At 45.4% G+C, this 18,172-nt stretch overlaps 1 long non-coding RNA gene across 1 annotated transcript in view; it reads right to left on the bottom strand.

The window, feature by feature from the left end:
* The window catches only part of LOC134357018 (uncharacterized), a 43,273-nt gene extending 41,736 nt beyond the window's left edge, over positions 1-1,537 (bottom strand). Inside the window, exon 1 of the long non-coding RNA XR_010020485.1 lies at positions 1,507-1,537. This is a non-coding gene — a long non-coding RNA (uncharacterized LOC134357018). The remainder of the gene's footprint in view (positions 1-1,506) is intronic.
* Between the last annotated feature and the right edge of the window lie 16,635 nt (positions 1,538-18,172).

Raw genomic sequence — 18,172 nt, 5'->3', positions numbered from 1 at the left:
GCAAGTAGACTTTGGAGACTTTGTGCAGGATACCCTAAAGGTTAACTTCCAGGTTGAGTCGGTGATGAAGAAGGTGAATGCAATGTTGCCATTCATTTCTAGAGGTATAGAATATAAGAGCAGGGATGCGATGGTGAGGCTCTTTCAGGCACCTGGGAGACCACACGGAGTATTGTGTGCAGTTTTGGGCTTATTTTAGAAACGATATACTGACATAGGAGAGGGTTCAGAGAAGATTCACGAGAATGAGAGGGTTACTGTATGAGGAATATCTGGCAGCTTTTGGGCTGTATTCCCTGGAGTTCAGGAGAATGAGGGGGGATCTCATAGAAACGTTCAGAATTGAAGGATGTCCATTTAGAACTGAGATGAGGAGAAATTACTTCAGACAGAGGGCATCAAAGGGTATGATGTGAAAGCAAGGGAGCAGGGATAACTGGAAGAATTGGATCAGCCCATGATTGAATGGTGGAGCAGATTCGATGGGACGAACGGCCTACTTCTGCTCCTATATTTGATGGACTTATGGATTCACTCATCCGTACGTATCCATCCATTTCAAAGTTTCAAAAAGTATGTACATTTCAATATCTTAAACACGTGATTTTCTGCAGATGCTGGAAGTCCAAAGAAACACACACAAAATGCTGGAGGAACTCAGCAGGTCGGACAACGTTTATGAAAATGGATCAACAGTCGACATATTGGGCCGAGACCTTTCTTTGGTTCTGGAAAGTTAGGGGGAAGATGCCAGAATAAAATGTCAAGGGGAGGGGAAAAGTGATAGATGAAGCCAGGTGTGTATGAAAGGTAAGGGGCTGGAGAGGAAGCAATCTGCTAAGAGGGGGCAGTGGAGCACAGGGAAAACCGAAGCAGGTTGAGACACCGTGTGAGGTGATAAGCGGGTGAGATTAGGCCTGGGGCCAGAGTGGTGAATGAAAGAAAAAGGGAAGGTGATGGATTTTTTTTGCTGATGTTCATAACATCAGGTTGGAGGCTACCTAGACGGAAAATAAGTTGTAGCTCCTCCAACTTGAGTGTAGCTTCACCGTGGCACAAGAGGAATAAATGGACCGAAAATATCAGAATGGGATTGGGAATCAGAATTAAAATGTTTGGACACCGGAAAGCTTCGCTTGTCACGGATGGAGCGGTGGTGCTCAGTGAAATCAACCCCAATTCACCACTGGTCTCACCAATGTAGAGAAGTCTACATCAGCCACACGGGACACAATAGACGACCACAGCAGTTTCGCAGCTGAAGTGGTGCCTCACCTGGGAGAAATGACTGGGGCCCTGATTAGTGCTGAGGGAGGAGCTGAATGGACAGGTGTCGTACTTTGGCCACTTGCAGGGAAAAGTGCCGGCAGGAAGATCAGTGGTGAGGGACGGATGAAAAAGGGAATCACGGAGGGAGCGATCCCTGTGGAGTGACGAGTATGGGAGGTACTGATATGTTTGTTTGTAGCATCCCTTTTAAAATGGATACAACCCATCCGCGCTCACCTAATCTTCCTGCCGCCGGAATAGCGATAGAGTTCCTCTTGTCCTGACCTACCACACAATGACACTCCGCAATCAACATGTTCCGCTCATGCAAGCGGGCAGTTAGCTCCACCTTGTCCATGGAGTTTCACAGCATCGATGTGTGTAGTGAGGTCTACGATATCCACGCCGATCTCTTTAATTCTCTCATGTTACAGCAATAAATTCTCCTGCGATGGGGAAATATCTCTGTCTGCCTGTGCTTCTCTCCTCTGTTTTTCTATCTTCCATCTATTTTCGTGCATTTCTCCCTCACAAAAACACGCACGTTCACAGGATAATGCAGACGCGCGCGCGCGCGCGCACACACACACACTCAAACACATACACACACACACACACTCAAACACATACACACACACACACACACACACATATACACACACACACACACACACACACACACACACACACACACAAACACCCCACGGAATTTTAATTTATTTGACCCAGTGGAACTTCATTTTTTTCGGTCTTTTCACTTTTTCATATATTCTGCGCTTATCTTTTCACTGCTCACTGCACTTAAGGTATTCGGGAGTATTTATTGAAATTTATGCTGAAGCGCCAACTGCATTTTAGTTAGAATTTTGATAACGTTGCCCAAATTAGGCCAGATCCAGGGGGACTTGGCTTTGTGGATACCGAAATGACTTGACCACAGAAGGCAGAGGGTGGTGGTAGAGTGAGCCTATTCTCTCTGGAAGTCGGTACCCAGGAGTGTTCTTAACTGATCTGTTCAGACAACCCTGTTCGTTGTGATTTTTACTTCACTCAGAAGGTGATGCGAATGTTGATGCAGGTTCAATTACAGCATTTAAGAGATGTTTGTTCAGGTAATTGGATGAGGGAGATATTGCCATCTGTAGTCTGGGTGCACGTGGATGGGTCCAGGCAGAAAATGGCACAGACTAGATGGACCGAAAGTCCTGTTTCTGTGCTGTAGGAAAATGAATTACATTGTGCGTTCGACACAAGTCCATTTCCCAGGAGACTTAAATCATTCCAACGAAATGTTCTAAAAAATTGCAAATACAAGAAATACTCAACGGATAAAGAATATCTGTGGAGAGGAACAAAGTTAATGCTTACGCTCCAACACTCTGTGTCGGAATGGCTTCAAACAATTTCTGATTTGATTTCTGGTCTCCAGCATTTTGAGTGTTTCTTTAATTTCCAGCTGCTCATGGACAAACGACAGTGAATGGGAATTTCCAAACACGGTGAGGATACTGAACCCGAGGTAGATAATCAACGATGCAAACACTGAACAGCTCATTCCAGGTACTCACTACCTCTGTGTATTGAGATTACCTCGCAGGTCTATGCGATCCCTCTGCTTTTTTCTATCTGTGGCCATTCAGCCCCTCTAACCATCAACAAGATGGCGGCTGCTCTCCCATCTCAGCCACATGTTTCTGCCAGATCCTTATTCCCTCAATCCCTCCTGTCTCCACACATCTGTCGGCCTCTGTTTTATGTGAGGACGATCTTCACCACCCTCTGTGGTGGGGATTTACAGACATTCACCACCCTCGGAGTGGAGACATTTCCCCTCATCTCAGTCCCAGACAGTCCACCCCCTTTTTCAGAGACTGAGATCCCTGGTTCAACCGGTAATGATGTTGTGCATTTCAATGTGTTCACCTCTCAGTCCTCAATTCTCTAAATGTAAGGGTTATCACATTTGATTTTTCTTCATATGATGATCCCACCACTCCAGGGATCAGTCTGGTGAATCTTCATTGCGCTCTCTATAAAAAATATACTCTATCCTCTTGGTTAATCCTTTATGGAATTAAATTCCATCTTCTTCAGCCCCGTGTTGCCCTGAATGGTGGCAAGAGAGGAGGTGTAGGGATAGGCGTAGCACTTACGCTAACAGGGGGTGGGACGTGTGGATAAGCGAGTCGCAGAGGGACTGATCCCTGTGGAAAGCGGAGACGGGTGGAGAGGGAAAGAAGTGCTCAGTGTTGGGGTCCTGTTGAAGCTGGCGGAAGTTGCGGAGGATAATGTGCTGGATCCGGAGGCTGGTGGGGTGGTAGGTGAGGACAAGGGGAACTCTGTCCCTGTTGTGGTGGCGGGATCAATGATGTCCTCACCCGCATCTCCTCCATTTCCCGCACTTCGCCCCTCACTCTATCCTCCCACCCGGCACTTATCCCTGTAAGCGTAAGTGCTACACCTGTCCCTACACCTCCTCTCTTGCCACCATTCAGGGCCCCAGATAGTCCTTCCAAGTGAGGCAACACCTCACTTGTGAGTCTGTTGGGGTCATCTATTGCACCCGGTGCTCCCGGTGCGGCCTCCTCTACATCGGTGAAACCCGATGCAGATTAGGGGACTGCTTCGTCGAGCACCTCTGCTCCGTCCGCCACAACAGACAGGATTTCCCGGTAGCCACCCACTTCAACTCTGCTTCCCATTCCCATTCACATATGTCCATACATGGCCTCCTCTACTGCCATGATGAGGCTCAACGCAGGTTGGAGGAGCAACACCTCGTACACCGCCTAGGTAGTCTCCAGCCCCTTGGTATGAACATAGAATTCTCCAACTTCCGGTAATTCCCTCCCCCTCCCTTTCCCTATCCCTATTTCACTCTGCCCCCTCCCCCAGCTGCCTATCACCTCCCTCATGGTCCCGCCTCCTCTACTACCCATTGTTTTCCTGCCTATCACCTCCCTGCTTTCCCTCCCCCACCCCTTTGTCTTTCAAATTACCGGTTTTTCAACTGAACCTACCAGCCTTCTCCTTCCCACCTTCCCCCCACCTTCCTTATAGGGCCTCTGCCCCTTCCCACTACAGTCCTGACGGAGGGTTCCGGCCCGAAACGTTGACTGATCGTTTCCACGGATGCTGCCCGACCTGCGTGTAGTGAGTCTGGCAATCAATTCAATTCCTCTGTTGTGGGGGTGGGGCGTTGGCTAGTGCTTAGTAGCTCAGACGTTAAACGGAAAAAGCTCCAGCACAGCAGCGCGTGCGTGACGTAAGGAACGGTGCTCGTGACAGCAGATGCAGATACGGGAAGAACATGGGAGACGTTAGGCGTGTGACGTCACGTGAGGGGGCGAGCTTCTATTTTAAAGCACCTTTTGTTTCGCACGATTTGGAAAAACAAAATTAAATGAGGGTTTTTTGGCTGAATCTGGTGTTGTGTGATGTAAGGTCATGTGTCCGGCTGTGTTGTTGGTGGAGTGGGCCACGTGGTGCTCGTCTCGAGTTCGGTCACAAAACCACAGTGTTTCTGGGCAATAGACACAAAATGCAGTCCGGCCAGTATCCTGCCGAAGGGTCTCCGCCCGAAACGTCCGTAGATGCTGGCTGGCATCTTGGCATTTCTTGGATTTCAGCATCTGCAGATTTTCTCCTGTTTATGAAATGTTTCAGGGGAGGACTTTCCAGACGGATATGGTTTGGCATGGCTTCAGTCAATGTCGTATCTTGTTGCTTTTTTTTCCATAAACAACGATTTTTAAATAATGCGAACCAGAATTGCCAATGAGGTGTATACACAGTGTATTAGTCAACAGAAGTCCTCTATTCCCTGCAGTCTTTGTCTCCGGGTAAACGCAACACCCTGACAGTCCGGACCACAGATACCCCTTCCTCTCAAAGTCAAGGAATCATTCAGATAGCTGATCGCTGAGAGGAATCACGTTTGTTGGTTAGTAAATTCACTCGGAGTCGGCGGGATGGAGTTGATATGGAGTTCGGGTTGTCCCAGTGAAAGAGCCGGACGCTGCTCTTCTAGGGTGCATCACAACCTGGTATGGAAGTTGTCCCGTCCAAGACGCGAAGAAGCTGCAGAAGATCGTGAACACGGCCCAGCACATCACACAAACCAATCTTCCGTCCGTGGACTCACTTTACACCGCACGCTGTCGGAGCAGTGCTGCCAGGATAATCAAGGACAAGACCCACCCAGCCAACACACTTTTCGTCCCTCTTCCCTCCGGGAGAAGGCTCAGGAGCTTGAAGACTCGTACGGCCAGATTTGGGAACAGCTTCTTTCCAACTGTGATAAGACTGCTGAACGGATCCTGACCCGGATCTGGGCCGTATCCTCCAAATATCCGGACCTGCCTCTCGGTTTTTTTTTGCATTACCTTACTTTCCATTTTTCTCTTTTCTATTTATGATTTATAATTTAAATTTTTAATATTTACTAATTTTTACTATTTTTAATATTTAATATTTGTAATCCAGGGAATGGGAAGCGCAGAATCAAATATCGCTGTGATGATTGTATGTTCTAGTACCAATTGTTTGGCGACAATAAAGTATAAAGTATATCTGGAGTTTGCAAAGGGGCAGAGAGAGTTTTAACCAGGGACTCACGGTCAGGGGTGGAGGGATACGGGAGCTGTCTGATAGATGGTTTTAATTGCTTTTTTATGATCTCCCAGATAGTGACTGAGGAAGAAGCTTGTTGAGGGAGGATACCCAGAGGTGAGCAGGTCAAACACAGTATCAGGAGAGTGACAGTGATGTGACTTCCCGTGTCACGGATATAGACAGTCATCTCAAGTGAGGAGTTTGTGTGGAGATGCAGCTTCCCTGGAGGTGGAGGCAAGAGGAGACACCAACAGGTGGACCCAGCTGTGGGAAGACATGGTTTGTCAGGCCTGACGATGAGCTGAATGTATTATAACGTTCAGAATGAATCAGAAAACCATTCTGAGGGTGTTTGAAATGTGAGAAGCAGCGGAGATGTGATCGCATGTGCAGAGGGCAGGGGTGGTGTCTCCATCAGACTCTCAGTGAGATGGTTCAAGTTACAATGTGCAGGGATGAAAGCACAGTGTTTGGGACAGGATTTAATCTCTGACTCTGACACAGTGAGAGGGTTAGTTTTGCCATAAGGAGGCAACATTAATGGAAGAAGAGACAGGAACTTCATCAATTGCCAGTTGTTTAGCAGAAGTGACCAGTCTGTATGTCACCTTGACTGAAACAGATAGTGACAAAGGGGTGCAGTCTGCTTTACTTCACATTGGAGAGGGGTGTGGAGTTTTGAAATCAATTCCTTGTGGTGCCACCATCATTAATTTGTCATGTCTGGAAGAGTGGATCACACAGCACGGAAACAGGCCTTTGGCCGGCCATACCTGTTCTGACCATCCACTCGCTGTCTACACTGCCCATTTATCAGCATTTGGTTCATAGCTGACTGTATCTCGGCAGTTTCAATGTTGTGAAGGGACCTGCCTCCACCACCACCCCGGTGTGTTCTAGATTTTAATTACCCTCTGAGTGAAAAATTTCTTCCTCAGATCCCTCCAAAATTCTGTTTAAATCTATGCCCTCTGATCTGTGACACCTGTGTCCTACGATCGTGGTCTATATGGACATCAGTGAGGCCTTTGGTAAATTGCTGTGGAAGGTTAGATCACTGTAATGGTCCTGTCTGGCAATTCCCCACCTTGCTACTACCTCAGTAATTGGGCCTCAATGCTCTTGTCTAACTTCCAATCATTCCCAGTTCCACTAATTACACACACCTGCCTTCCATCAGTAAATGCAGGATAAAAACCCTGTAATCACAAGGAGCTGCCAGTTCGTTTGGTCGACTCTTGTATAAGTAACCTCGTTTCATGGTTCTTTAGGACTATCAGTTCTATATTCCACATTATTTTCCTGGATTTTCTACGTGAACCTTGTCTCCGTGTCAAGACTCTACTGAATACTTATTCCATGCTCGCGACTGTGCTAACGCCTCTCGATCCCGCCTCCGTGCCTGTGTCCAGCACTTGGGTTCCCCCCAGCCACGTCCTTGCAACAGAACGAACTGGCCAAGAATGAACCCAGCGGACATGGACCCCGTGCAACAGGCCCTCGCCTGCCGGGGCTACTTACTGAACGCCCACGAATAACTGCTCAGGGAGGTCACGGAAAACCTTCGTACGCTCTCCACGAATGTGAGAAAGGTCAGTGAACAAGTGGACCGGATATCCGCTTCCCTTACTCCGTCCCCCCCCCAAGAACCCCGACTGCCCAAACCGCAGAGTCAGGGATGGCTACGCTCCTGGGATCGGCAACCCAATCCCCTCGAGAGCCGTACATACCCGAACCGGAACCCTACGCTGGGGACCTAGGGAGGTGCCGGGCTTTCTTATTACAATGCTCTTTGGTCTTTGAGCTACAGCCAAGTACGTACACTTCGGATAGATCAAATATTGCATACATCATGGGTCTGTTACAAGGGGATGCCTTGGTATAGGCCACCGCGATCTGGGACAACCGACCAGAGGTCTGTTCCTCCTTCCCCTCCTTCGTCTCTGAAATGAGGAAGGTCTTCAAACAGCCCATTCGCAGTAAGGACACCGCAAGGCACTTGCTGACTTTGTCAGGGTTCGTGTAGCGAAGTACTCCATCGAGTTTCGAACCTTAGCGGCCGACTCAGGGTGGAATGACGAGGCCCTACGGGAGGTGTTCCAACAGGGCCTCTCAGATAAGATAAAAGATGAACTGGCAGCGAAGGATGATACTGACAGCCTGGACACTCTGATCTCTCTAGCCACCAGGCTCGATAATAGACTTCGAGAGCGTCTGAGAGGAAGAAAAACAGTCCTCGGGTCAGCCCACGTCCCACCTTCCCATCTTCTATCAGCACTAACCTCTCTCTCCCCTCTGGTACTCGCAGAGCTCCTGTTCCTACTGTTCTGGTGAGTCAGCGCCTCTTCCCCAGGGCACCACTGCTCAATACAAGAGGACATGGCTTTAAGGTAAGGGGTGGAAAATTCAAGGGGGATATTAGAGGAAGGTTTTTCACTCAGTGGTTGGTGCGTGGAATGCACTGCCTGAGTCAGTGGTGGAGGGAGATACATTAGTGAAGTTTAAGAGACTACTAGACAGGTATATGGAGGAATTTAAGTTGGGGGCTTATATGGGAGGCAGGGTTTGAGGGTCGGCACAACATTGCGGGCCGCAGGGCCTGTACTGTGCTGTACTATTCTATGTTCTTAAGTTTTCTGGTCTGTATTTTTTATCACGATTGCATATACAGACAAGGAATGCTGAATCCTGTTCATTTTTGATGAAAATATATACTTGGAAGTTTTTATCTGACTGTTGTGTGTGGTTTTTTCATATGTTATTTTAAATTTTACTGATAGAAATTGGACCAAGATATTAGATTAGATTATGAGGACACTCAGTTCTCGTTTATTGTCATTTAGAAATGCATGAATTAAGAAATGATACAATGTTCCTCCAGAGTTATATAACAAAAACAACAAGACAAATCAAAGATTAACGCTGACAAGACCACATAATTATAACATAGTTACAGCAGTGCAAAGCAATGCCATAATTTGACAAAGGGCAGCCCATGGGAACAGTTTAAAAAAAAAAGTAGTCTCAAAGTTCCGATCGACTCCCGGTAGTCCCCAATAGCAGGCGGCCGAAGGGAGAAACACTATCTGCCATAAACCTCCAGGCACCGATAACTGTCGATGCATTGGAAGCACCCGACCACAGCCGACTCTGAGTCCGTCTGAAATCTTCGAGCCTCCGACCAGCCCTTTGACACTGAGCACCATCCCAGCCGAACACTTCGACCCCATCTCGGCTAAGGATTTGGGGCCTTCCCCTCCGGAGATTTTTGATCTCACAGTAACAGCGGCAGCGAAAAAGGCATATCAGAAGTTTCTCCAGATTTTCCTCCATCCTCTCACGTCTGTCTCCATCAAATCAGGATTGTGCACGCCACCCTACTTGACAGATTACAGATATCATTCACCGGAGTGGCCGCGCAAGCTGCAACGCGCCGCCGCCTTCTCCTACAATTTTTCATTTAAAAAAAAGTCAATGTCAGCATTGATGGAAGTGTTTATTGGCTTTGTTGTATATGTTAATCATTGAGCTCTGTTTGGCAGGGTTTTTTTCATGAGTGAACTAAATTTTATCAAAGATTTTCCCTATTTCGCACTACTTCCTATTTTCTTTGCTTGTTGATATTCCAGATACGTGGGTATCCAGAGTCCCGATGAAGGGTCTTGGCCTGAAATGTTGATTCCCATCCCGAGATGCTGCCTGACATGTTGAGCTCTCCAGCACTTTGTGCGTAGTTCTGTAGATTTCTAGTATCTGCAGGTCCTCTTGTTTGCCAGATATTTATGTTTCTTGAAAGAACAAGCCAAAAACAAGCTGGATTGTGTGGCTCTGCTGGTAAAATATTAAATAAAATCATTAGAAAAAGGTGGCATAGGTTTGGAAGATGTAGAATCTGTGGGTAGAATTAAGGAAACGTTTATTTAAAAAAAAACCGTTTATGAACGTTTAAGGAAACAAACGTTTATATAAAAAAAAAAAATCCCTGATGGGAATTGCATAGAGACCTCCAAACAGTAGTGAGTGTGTGGTCCACAAATTACATTTGAAGACAGAAAATGCGTGTCAAAAGATCAATGTTACAGTAGTCATGGGGGATTGTCATGCAGGTGATTGGGAAAATTAGGATGGTGTTCTCAAGAGGAGGAATTCCCAGAATGCCTACAAGATGCTTTTTTAGAGCAGCTCGTGGTTCAGCCAACTTGGTGATCAGTTATTCTGCATTGGGTGTCCTAATGAACCAGAATTAATTAGGTCACTTAAGTTCAAAGAACTCTTGGGGGCAAGTGATCTTAATATGATCAAGTTCACCCTGGCATTAGAGAAGGAGAAGCTAAAGTCAGATATGGAATAAAGATAATTTGAGAGCAAGAGAGAAGAATTGGTCAAAATTGATTTGAAAAGAACACGGCAGGGATGAAAACAGAGCAGCGACGGCTGAAATTTCTGGAAGAAATTCGGAAGGCACAGGATGTACACATCACATAGAGGAAGTAGTATTCTGAAGGTAAAGTGACAAAACCGTGGCTGATAAGAGAAATCAAAGACAACATAAAAACCAAAGATAGCATAGAGCAAAAATTACCAGCAAGTTAGAGGATTGGGAAGCTTTTAAAAACCAACAGAATGCAACTAAAATAATTAAGGAAAAGATGGAATATATTGGTGAGCTGGCCAGTAATATTAAAGAGGATACCAAATTTTTCTTCAGGTACATATAGTGTAAAAGAGAGTCGGAAGTGGATATCGGACCACTGAAAAATGGAGAGGTAGTAATGGGGTGGGGGTGCAAGGTGATGGCAGATGAACTGTATAAGTATTGTACATCACTCTTGTATGTCGAAGACACTGGCAGGAATATATAAATCCCAGATATAAGTGGTCAAAATGTGTAAAGTTACGTTACTCGGGAGAAGGTTCTTGGGAAACAGATGGTCTGAAGGTAAGTAGGTCACCTGGACGAGATGGTGTACACCCCAGAGATCTGAAAGAGGTGGCTGAAGAGATGTAGTGGCATCAGCAATGATCTTTCAAGAATCGTTAAGAAAATTATATCCTGAAAGTTTTTTCCTTCACTCCCAGTTTCACCTATCACCTACAACTTCTTTCACCCCCACACTTCTTCCTCTGATGTCTCATATTTTTCCCCAGTCCTGATGAAGGGTCTCGGCCCGAGATGTCGCCTGTTTACTATTTCCCATATATGCTGCCTGGCCTCCTAGGTTCCTCCAGCATTTTGTGTATGTGTTGCTTGGATTTCCAGCATCCACAGATTTTCTCCTGTTTTGATAAAAGTAAAAGCGGGACATATAGCAAGAAAATAGTGGGCAGTTAGTGGATTGGAAAGCTTTTACATAACCAACAGGAGACAACTAAAAAAAGCACAGGAGAGACAAGATAAAAAATTAAGGCAAGTTAGACAAAAATATCAAGTATCAAAAGTTTTTCAGATATATAAAGAGTAAAACAGAGGGAAAAGTTGATATTGTACCTCTGGAAGATGATGCTGGAGTTAGTAATAGAGCAAAGAAATAGCGGTGGAATGTAATAAGTATTTTGTGTCAGTCTTCACTGTTACACACTAGCAGTATAAGACCATAAGACATAGGAACAGAATTAGGCCATTCAGCCCATCGAGTCTGCTCCGCCGTTCTATCATGGCTGATCCCGGTTGTCACTGAACCCCATGTACCTGCCGCCTCGGTGTATATATATGCTGTAATGCCCTGACTGATCAGCAAACTCTTAACTTCTGCCATAAATGTACCCACAGACTTGGCCCCCACCGCCGTCTGTGTCAGAATTCCACAGATTCACTGCTCTCTGACTAAATAAAATCCTCCTTAACTACTCTAAAAGGTCGCTCCTCAGTGTTGAGGCTGTGCCCTCTGTTATGGCTACCCCCACCATATGAAAAGTCCTCTCCTCATCCACCCTATCGAGACCTTTCCACATTCGGTGGGTTTCAGTGAGATTTACCCCCCACCACCCACATTTATTAAACATAGGTCAGTGCAGGAGTACAGACCCAAGGCTGGCAAACGCTCCTCGTATCTTAACCCCTTCATTCCCGGAACCATCTTCTTGAATATCCTCTGAACTCTCTCCAATGACAACACACCTTTTCTGAGATATGGGTCCCAAATACTCTAAGTGCGGCTAAGTAGTGTCTTATAAAGTATCAGCATTATCTCCTTGCTTATATATTCTGCTTCACTTTAAATAAATGCCAGCATTGCATTTGCCTTCTTTACCACAGGCTCAACCTGTAAATTAACCTTCTGGGAGTCTTCCCCAAGGACTCACATTTCCTTCTGTACTTCTGTTTGAACCTTCTCCCCAGTCAGATAATAGTTCACTATTGTTCCTTTTGCCAAAATACATTATCGTACATTTCCCAGTATTGTATTCCATCTGCCACTTTTTTCCCCATTCTTCAAATTTGTCTGTGTCCTGCTGCAATCGCATTGCTTCCTCAGCACTACCAACGCCTCCACCTGTCTTTGTATCATCCACAAAGCCATCAATTCCATTTTCCAAATCATTGACCAACAATGTGAAAATTAGCGGACCAAATACTGACCCCTGAAGACTACTAGTCACTGCTAGCCAACCAGAAAAGGCTCCTTTTATTCCCACTCACTGCCTCTTGGCTGTCAGAAATTCCTCTATCCATGCCAGTATTTCTTCTGATTTTTATCCTGTTAAGCCATCTCATGTGTAACACCTTATCAGATGCCTTCTGAAAACCCAAGTAAATGATATCCACTGCCTCGTTTCTCCATCCTGCTTATGACTTCCTTGACAAACTCTAACAGATTTGTCAAGCAAGATTTCCCTATACAGTAGCTATGCTGGCTTTGACTTATTTTATCATTAGTCTCCTAGTACCCCAACACCTCATCTGTTATAATAGACTCCAGCACTTTCCCAGCCACTGAGGTTAGGCTAACTGGACTATAATTTGCTTTCTTTTGCCTTCCTCCCTTCTCAAAGAGCGGATTCACATTTGCAAACTACCTGTCCTCCGGGACCATGCCAGAATCAATTGATTCTTGACAGGTCATGACCAGTGCATCTGTTATCTCTTCAGCAACCTCTCTCAGGACTCTGGGATGTAATCCATCTGGTCCAGGTGGCTTAACCACTTTAACAACCTGAGTTTGCCTATCACGTTTGCCTTTGTAATACAAATGGCACTCACTCCTGCTCCCTGACACTCAGATATCTGGCACACTGCTAGTGTCTTCCACAGAGAAGATGGTTGCAAAGTACCTATCAAGTTCACCTACCATCTCTTCCCCATTCTACCTCATGAGCATCATTTTCCAGTGGTCCAATATCAACTCTCGCCTGCCTTTCACATTTTTTATAACTCGTTTATATTATTATTTTATATTACTGATTATTGTCTGTTTGCCCTCATATTTCACCTTTCCCCTTGTAGCCTTTTTTTAGTTGCCTGTTGGATTATAAAAGCTACCCAATTCTCTAACTTCCTACTCACTTTTGCTACCTTATATACACTTTCCTTTGCTTTTGTATGGTCCTTAACTTCCTTTGTCAGCCACGGTAGCCTCGCCCCACCGTTTGAGAACTACTTCTGCGGAACATATCTATCCTGTACATTATGAACTATTCCCAGAAATATCAGCCATTTCTGCTCTGGCAACTTCCGCACCAGTATCCTTCTCCAATCCAGCTGGGGAATCACCTCTCTCATGCCTCTGTAATCCCCTTTATTTCATTGCAAGACCACACGTGACCTATGCTTCTCCCTCACAAATTCCAGTCGGAATTCGATCATATTATGATCACTGCCTTCTAATGGTTCCTTTACATTAAAGTCTTTAATAAGATCTGGGTTATCACACGACACTCAATCTAAGATAACAGTTCCCCGAGTAGGCTCAACCGTCAGCTGCTCGAAAAAGCCATTTCATCAGCATTCAAAACATTCCCTCTCTTGTGATCTGACACCAATCTCACTTTCCCAATTCTCCTGCAGACTGAAGTCACCCACTGCAATTGTCATTGAATTTATTACATAAGTGCCAAACATTCAGGAGTATCTGGGACAGAAGTGAGGATACATGCTTTTACCAAGGAGAGAAGGTGTTTTGGAAGCTGAAAGGCCCAAAGGTAGATAAGACTCCTGGACCAGAAGGTGAACACCACAGGGTTTAGAAAGAGATAGCTGAAGAGATTGTGAAGGCATTACATAGAACACCACAACACTGGAAAGTGGCATTCGGCCAGTCTAGTCTGTGCCAAAGCATCAATCTGCCGAGTTTCAACAACTTCCACCTGGACTACAGCCCTCCATATCCTTCTCACCAAACTTCTCTTAAGGATTGAAATTGTCCCTGCCCCTTGCTTTGACAGCTGGTTGCACACTCTCCCTGCCTCTGAATGAAGAGGTTCCCCCAGAGTTTTCTCTTAAAGTAATGAGTAATGACTTATCACATATCACTAGATTTGGGAAAGGTTCTGGAGGACTAGAAAGTTGCAAATGTCACTCCACACTTTAAGAAGAGAGGGAGGCAGAAGAAAGGAAATGATAGGACAGTTAGTCTGATCTCAGTGGTGATGAAGAGGTTAGAGTGTATTAAGGGTGAGTTTTTTGGGGACTGTAATTGGGGACGCATGATGAAGTAGGCCAAAGTCAGCAGGATTCCTTTAGAGGAAATTGTGTCTGACAAATCACTTGGAATTCTTTGAGGAAATAACAGGCAAGATAGAAAAAGCAGAGACAGTGGATGTTGTTTGTTTGGATTTTCAGGTGACCTTTAACAAGGTAGCCCATGCAAGGCTTATTGAGAAAGTAAGGAAGCATTGGTTCCAAGGGGACATCGCTTTGTGGATCCAGAACTGGCTTGCCTGCAGAAGGCAAAGAGCGGTTGTAGATGGGCCATATTCTGCATGGAGGCCGGTGACCAGTGGTGTGCCTCAGGGATCTTTTCTGGGACCCCTACTCTGTGATTTTTTTATAAGTAACCTGGATGAGGAAGTGGAGGGATGGGTTAGTAAATTTGCTGATGACACAAAGGTTGGGGGTGTTGTGGAAAGTGTGGACGGCTGTCAGAGGTTACAACGGGACATTGATAAGATGCAAAACTGGACTGAGAAGTGGCAATTGGAGTTCAACCCAGATAAGTGTGAGGAGGTTCATTTTCTGAGGTCAAATATGATGGCAGAATATAGGATTAATGGTTAGACTCTTGGCAGAGTGGAGGATCACTCAAAGTTGCTATGCAGGTTGACTCTGTGGTTAAGAAGGCATACGGTGCATTGGCCTTAATCAACCGTGGGATTGAGCTTGAAAGCCGAGAGGTAATGTTGCAGCTATATAGGACCCTCGTCAGACCCCATTTGGAGTACTGTGCTCAGTTCTGGTCACCTCACTACAAGAAGAACGTGGGAACCATAGAAAGCATGCAGAGGAGATTGACAAGGATGTTGCCTGGATTGGGGAAGATGCCTTATGAGAATAGGTTGAGTAAGCTCGGCCTTTTCTCCTTGGAGTGACGGAGGATGAGAGGTGACCTGATAGAGGTGGACAAGAAAATGAAAGGCATTGATCGTATGGATAGCCAGAGGCTTTTCCCCAGGGCTGAAATTGCTAGCATGAGAGAGTATAGTTTTACGGTGCCTGGAAGTAGGTACAGAGGAGATGTCAGGGGTAAATGTTTTACTCAGTGGTGAGTGCGTGGAATGGGCTGCCAACAGCGGTCGATGCGGAAACAATAGGGTCTTTTAAGAGACTCCTGGATAGGTACATGGAGCATAGAAAAATAGAGGGCTATGGGTAACCATAAAAACCATAGAAACCATAACTACAGCACAGAAACAGGCCTTTTGGCCCTTCTTGGCTGTGCCGATCCATTTTCTGCCTAGTCCCACTGACCTGCACACGGACCATATCCCTCCATACACCTCCCATCCATGTATATGTCCAAATTATTCTTAAATGTTAAAAAAGAACCCGCATTTACCACCTCGTCTGGCAGCTCATTCCATACTCCCACTACTCTGTGAAGAAGCCCCCCCTAATGTTCCCTTTAAACTTTTCCCCCTTCACCCTTAACCCATGTCCTCTGGTTTTTTTTCTCCCCTTGCCACAGTGGAAAAAGCCTGCTTGCATTCACTCTATCTATACCCACCATAATTTTATATACCTCTATCAAATCTCCCCTCATTCTTCTATGCTCCAGGGAATAAAGTCCTAACCTATTCAACCTTTCTCTGTAACTGAGTTTCTCAAGTCCCGGCAACATCCTTGTAAACCTTCTCTGCACTCTTTCAACCTTATTTGTATCCTTCCTGTAATTTGGTGACCAAAACTGAACACAACACTCCAGATTCAGCCTCACCAATGCCTTGTACAACCTCATCATAACATTCCAGCTCTTATACTCATACTTTGATTAATAAAGGCCAATGTACCAAAAGCTCTCTTTACGACCCTATCTACCTGTGACGCCACTTTTAGGGAATTTTGTATCTGTATTCCCAGATCCCTCTGTTCCACTGCACTCCTCAGTGCCTTACCATTAACCCTGTATGTTCTACCTTGGTTTGTCCTTCCAACGTGCAATACCTCACACTTGTCAGTATTAAACTCCATCTGCCATTTTTTCAGCCCATTTTTCCAGCTGGTCCAAATCACTCTGCAGGCTCTGAAACCCTTCCTCAGTGTCTACTGCACCTCCAATCTTTGTATCATCAGCAAATTTGCTGATCCAGTTTCCCACATTATCATCCAGATCATTGATATAGATGACAAATAACAATGGACCCAGCACTGATCCCTGTGACACACCACTAGTCACAGGCCTCCACTCGGAGAAGCAATTCTCTACTACCACTCTTTGGCTTCTACCATTGAGCCAATGTCTAATGCAATTTACCACCTCTCCATGTATACCTAGCGACTGAATTTTCCTAACTAACCTCCCATGCGGGACCTTGTCAAAGGCCTTACTGAAGTCCATGTAGACAATATCCACTGCCTTCCCTTCATCCACTTTCCTGGTAACCTCCTCGAAAAACTCCAATAGATTGGTCAAACACGACCTACCATGCACAAAGCCATGTTGACTCTCCCTAATAAGTTCCTGTCTATCCAAATGCTTGTAGATTCTGTCTCTTAGTACTCCCTCCAATAATTTACCTACTACCGACGTTAAACTTACCGGCCTCTAATTTCCCGGATTACTTTTTGATCCTTTTTTAAACAACGGAACAACATGAGCCACTCTCCAATCCTCCAGCACCTCATCTGCAGACAGCGACATTTTAAATATTTCTGCCAGGGCCCCCGCAATTTCAACACTAGTCTCCTTCAAGGTCCGAGGGAACACCCTGTCAGGTCCCGGGGATTTATCCACTTTAATTTTCCTCAAGACAGCAAGCACCTCCTCCTTTTCAATCTGTACAGTTTCCATGATCTCACTACTTGTTTCCCTTAATTCCATAGACTTCATGCCAGTTTCCTTAGTAAATACAGAAGCAAAAAACTTAAAGATCTCCCCCATTTCCTTTGGTTCCGCACATAGCTGACCACTCTGATCTTCAAGAGGACCAATTTTATCCCTTACAATCCTTTTGCTCTTAATTTACCTGTAAAAGCTCTTTGGATTATCCTTCACTTTGACTGCCAAGGCAACCTCATGTCTTCTTTTAGCCCTCCTGATTTCTTAAGTATTTTCGTGCACTTCTTATACTCCTCAAGCACCTTATTTACTCCCTGTTTCCTATACATGTCATACAACTCCCTCTTCTTTATCAGAGTTGCAATATCCCTTGAGAATCAAGGTTCCTTATTCCTATTCACTTTGCCTTTAATCCTGACAGGAGCATACAAACTCTGCACTCTCAAAATTTCTCCTTTGAAGGCTTCCCACCTACCGATCACACCTTTGCCAGAGAACAACCTGTCCCAATCCACGCTTTTTAGATCCTTTCTCATTTCTTCAAATTTGGCCTTCTTCCAGTTCAGAACCTCAACCCTAGGACCAGATCTATCCTTGTCCATGATCAAGTTGAAGGTAGGGATGTGTTCGGCACAACTTTGTGGGCTGAAGGGCCTGGATTGTGTGGTACGTTTTCTATGTTCACACCTTGAAGTGCAGGAGATTGAGGCTGACCTTATGCAGGTGTTCCAAACCATGAGTGTACAGAAATATGGAATGTGTGCAGTCCTTTTCCCCACTTTTGTGGAATCAACAAACAGAGGGCACGGGTTTAAGGTGAGAGAGGATTGATTTAATAGGGATCCCAGGGGAAAATT

Source organism: Mobula hypostoma, chromosome 15, assembly GCF_963921235.1.
Source record: "Mobula hypostoma chromosome 15, sMobHyp1.1, whole genome shotgun sequence".
Lineage (NCBI taxonomy): Eukaryota > Metazoa > Chordata > Chondrichthyes > Myliobatiformes > Myliobatidae > Mobula > Mobula hypostoma.
This window is presented reverse-complemented; position numbering and strand designations above follow the sequence as displayed.